Source organism: Nansenia antarctica (assembly GCF_963989245.1).
Source record: "Nansenia antarctica genome assembly, contig: SCAFFOLD_77, whole genome shotgun sequence".
In the NCBI taxonomy this organism is placed as follows: domain Eukaryota; kingdom Metazoa; phylum Chordata; class Actinopteri; order Argentiniformes; family Microstomatidae; genus Nansenia; species Nansenia antarctica.
In genome coordinates this window covers 401,285-406,259 of record NW_027663207.1, presented here as the reverse complement: position 1 = coordinate 406,259, position 4,975 = coordinate 401,285, and the positions used below count along the sequence as shown (strand labels likewise).

The following is a 4,975-nucleotide window of genomic DNA, read 5'->3' as shown; positions in this document are numbered from 1 at the left end:
TATTTTCTTTTTTAAAGTCTTAATCAATTAAATGTTTAATGTAACACAACATGTTTTGATGATTTATAATTCATTTCATTAAAGAAAACAGGACATCTTATGCTATTTATTGGTTTAACATTGCAATGTATTCTGCCCTGTTGAGTTCTCTAACCCTAAGCTCCATTGTTGATGTTAATGTAACCATTATACTGTTTTAAAACATACACAGACACATGGATGTATTGAACTCCACACTTGATTCATTAAAAAGCACACACGCACAACTGCTAAACCATGTACATAAAAAATAAACAAAACTGATTAAACCTTGGTTGTATCGAACTAAAACAAAATGTGCATATTTAAAACAATTTCCAACAGTGTTACAACATTAATTAATCATTTCATTGTAAATAAAAACTCTACTATGTGTGTGTGTGTGTGTGTGTGTGTGTGTGTGTACAGTCTCTTTCCCTTCTAAGGTGCCACACTGATCAGGACCCTGGCCACTCAACCCATGGCCATTCAGCCCCATCTTCATCCAGATGCTCTGATGGGGACAGCAGTTCCAGCGGCCGACATTGTGATCGTAGCTGGGGATGGAAGGCTCAGCTGCAGGCTGTGTTGGGGGCGGAGGGAGAGAGGCTGCAGGCTGCGTTGGGGGCGGAGGGAGAGAGGCTGCAGACTGTGATGGAGGAGCATGGTGTGGCAGTGCTGCATGACAACAAAATAAATAGGAAACACATGTTAAACCAAAAAGGAGCTGTGCATAGACTTCAGTTAAAAAACATGCCAGAGTATTGAGGCAGCACTGTATGCTGCTCTGCTCTGGTAGGGGCAGGGTGCTTCACATGACACTTCTAGTATCAGAGAGAGTAGTACATTCACCATTTTTAAATCTAGAACCAAAAAATTACAGAAAGAACATCAGTTCTGTGATCATTAATTGTATTGATGATGATGATGATGATGATGTGTGTGTGTCTTAACTAGTGTAATGTTGTGTTGTAATGTTTTTACTTTATTTTTATTTTTATTATCAACATCATTTATATATATATATATGTTACGGTACATGTGGGAATACGGTACATGTGGGAAAACTAGGGTTAGGGTTAGGTGCTAAGGTGCTACGGTTAGGGTTAGGGATAAGGATAGGGTTAGGGTTAGACATGCCATCATGTACCAAGTCGACGTAGCACCTAACCCTAACACTAGTTTTCCCACATGTGCCGTCTTCTCACATGTACCGTAACATATATATATATATTTATTATTATTATTCCATTGTTGATTAGAACTTTATTGTATCTTAGTCATTTGTATTAGTGTATCCTGTTTCCCTATTGTCTTGTTACCCTTCCCCCAGGGACTACAGATGGAAATTAGCTCTGAACTATATCTGAAGCAATATATGTATTGTGCATTATCCCTGTCAAATAAACTAATAAACAAACATGTAATGTAGGATCTAAGGTAATAGGATGCAAAAGAAGTCTCAATAGTTTGTTAAATATCCACAGCAAAGTACCAACATTTACAGATGACTTTCAATCAAAATAACAGACCTGGTTGAAATTGTGTGCAATATAAATAAACTGAAATGACATACTGTATTCCCACACGGCGGGTTCTAGAGTGTAGGCCTAAGGATGGGGCCCAGGCAAGCCGCTGAGGAGGTATTGGCAGCAGGACCTTCACTGGAGCTGAAGGAGCAGGTAACATGAAACTTCACACAACTGGAAATCACTTTGACAGTGAATAAAGATGGGACACACAGTAATGTACATGAATTAACCTTGCAAAGGAGACGCAGTCACATCGGATTCATCATCATGAGCTGGTCTCAAGAGTGTAACTGAAGCAGTCAGTTTTCTCCTCACTGTAAAAGAAAATAAAGTGTTATTCTCTCCCTCACTAATGCCTGGCTTATTCATCATGCTTGTAAATGGGTTATAGCCACATTCTGTCATTACCTGTTATAGTCTGTCAAGCTGATTTGAACATTAATAAGTCTCAGTATGTCTACTCTGATGTGAATATGTCTCATCTGATGAGAATTACATATACATTGGTATATAGGCTATTTGTTATGAATGGATATTTAGTTCAATGTTCACTTCTTTAAAGCAGGTAAAGCCTCAGTGACGGTATGCATGTTTAAACACATTGATTGTGAAATCAAGGGTTTGGTATGTTTCTAAATTGTATGGGTGTCACCTGCTCAAAATGCCTCTTACATACTGTAATGTACATGCCAAACCCTTGAAACACATCTTCAAAAAGGATGCAAAAAGAGAACTCGTATGAACACTTATCCTCCTCCTACAAATAGATACAATATGGAATGTAATAAAACATGCAATTACACATGTACTGTACAGAGCAGACATACATTGTAAATACATGTAGGCTAACTAAACTTGTAAATAAACTAACTGTACATACATTTACACTTTAATTGTCCTATAATATAAATTACACCTGATTGATTTGATTTGATTTAGGCCTATTTGAAAGTTAATATCACAGTGTAACACTGGGGGATTTACTAAATGACAACATTGTGGGCACTGCTAGGCAGCAGTCATATCATTTGTACAATACTGGTGTACATATTATGTACAGTAGCCTAATGCTGTATAGTATGGCCAGGCTATCATTGTGCAAAACTGTGTAGACTAGCATTGCAGTAGTATCTAAAACATTGCACAACCATAACACTATGAATAACTCGCAAGACGGTTCGCAAAACCCACACACTGTTATTAACATTGTTAATTTAACAACTGTTGAACAAAGTATTGAGACAGCAGACTTGTCCGATGTGTAGCCGTACAGTAGCTTGGCAAATCAATATCGAAATAGCTTTGAATATGTTACCTATATATATATATATATATATCAGTGGCGGCTGGTGCAAAAAAATTTGGGTGGGGCACAGCAGTGTGGCGGGGGGGTCCTCTTTCGCGTGCACGACTTTTTTTCGCGTGCACGTGCATAAAACACGCACTGGCATTACAACCACTGTATAATTTCAACTTTCACCATTAAAATGACCGTGTGGGCCATGGAGAAGTTACCCTGTCAACTACAGACACTGAGGTGGAAGAGTGACCGGTCTATGGACGTCGGTACGGTCCAATACCCAGTGTCAGACAAGGAGGAAGTCTAGTCAACAAGGCTAGTACAGGCCTCACAGCTACACTCAGGTTAATAAAGGTAGCAGATGAATATGTGTACTATGTGTCTGTGTGACATGGCTACATCAATGAGCAGAGATGAATGCTGCAGTCAGTAGTACAGTAACTATCTATTTCATAGACACATGATGGATGATGATGGAGAGTGATGGTGGTCAACACATCACAGCAGGTCAACACATTCAATGATGTATCACAACCAGACCATGTCAGAAACACAACCAGACCATGTCAGAAACACAACCAGACCATGTCTGTAACACAACCAGACCATGTCAGAAACACAACCAGACCATGTCAGAAACACAACCAGACCATGTCTGTAACACAACCAGACCATGTCAGAAACACAACCAGACCATGTCAGAAACACAACCAGACCATGTCAGAAACACAACCAGACCATGTCAGAAACACAACCAGACCATGTCTGTATCACAACCAGACCATGTCAGAAACACAACCAGACCATGTCTGTATCACAACCAGACCATGTCAGAAACACAACCAGACCATGTCAGAAACACAACCAGACCATGTCTGTAACACAACCAGACCATGTCTGTAACACAACCAGACCATGTCTGTAACACAACCAGACCATGTCTGTAACACAACCAGACCATGTCAGAAACACAACCAGACCATGTCAGAAACACAACCAGACCATGTCAGAAACACAACCAGACCATGTCTGTAACACAACCAGACCATGTCTGTAACACAACCAGACCATGTCAGAAACACAACCAGACCATGTCTGTAACACAACCAGACCATGTCTGTAACACAACCAGACCATGTCAGAAACACAACCAGACCATGTCAGAAACACAACCAGACCATGTCTGTATCACAACCAGACCATGTCTGTAACACAACCAGACCATGTCAGAAACACAACCAGACCATGACTGTAACACAACCAGACCATGTCAGAAACACAACCAGACCATGTCTGTAACACAACCAGACCATGTCAGTAACACAACCAGACCATGTCTGTAACACAACCAGACCATGTCTGTAACACAACCAGACCATGTCTGTATCACAACCAGACCATGTCAGAAACACAACCAGACCATGACTGTAACACAACCAGACCATGTCAGAAACACAACCAGACCATGTCAGAAACACAACCAGACCATGTCAGAAACACAACCAGACCATGTCTGTAACACAACCAGACCATGTCAGTATCACAACCAGACCATGTCAGAAACACAACCAGACCATGTCTGTAACACAACCAGACCATGTCTGTAACACAACCAGACCATGTCAGAAACACAACCAGACCATGTCAGAAACACAACCAGACCATGTCTGTAACACAACCAGACCATGTCTGTAACACAACCAGACCATGTCAGAAACACAACCAGACCATGTCAGAAACACAACCAGACCATGTCAGAAACACAACCAGACCATGTCAGAAACACAACCAGACCATGTCTGTATCACAACCAGACCATGTCAGAAACACAACCAGACCATGTCAGTATCACAACCAGACCATGTCAGAAACACAACCAGACCATGTCAGTAACACAACCAGACCATGTCAGAAACACAACCAGACCATGTCTGTAACACAACCAGACCATGTCAGAAACACAACCAGACCATGTCTGTAACACAACCAGACCATGTCTGTAACACAACCAGACCATGTCAGAAACACAACCAGACCATGTCAGAAACACAACCAGACCATGTCAGAAACACAACCAGACCATGTCTGTAACACAACCAGACCATGTCTGTAACACAACCAGACC

General features: G+C 40.9%; 1 long non-coding RNA gene across 1 annotated transcript; it reads right to left on the bottom strand.

Annotated features, from left to right (window-relative positions):
• Positions 1 to 271: 271 nt before the first annotated feature.
• On the bottom strand, positions 272 to 1,853 carry LOC308175219. Its single transcript, XR_013937945.1, has 3 exons — positions 1,781 to 1,853; positions 1,595 to 1,688; positions 272 to 696 (listed from the first exon to the last, which is right to left on the bottom strand). It is a non-coding gene; the product is annotated as an uncharacterized lncRNA (long non-coding RNA).
• Between the last annotated feature and the right edge of the window lie 3,122 nt (positions 1,854 to 4,975).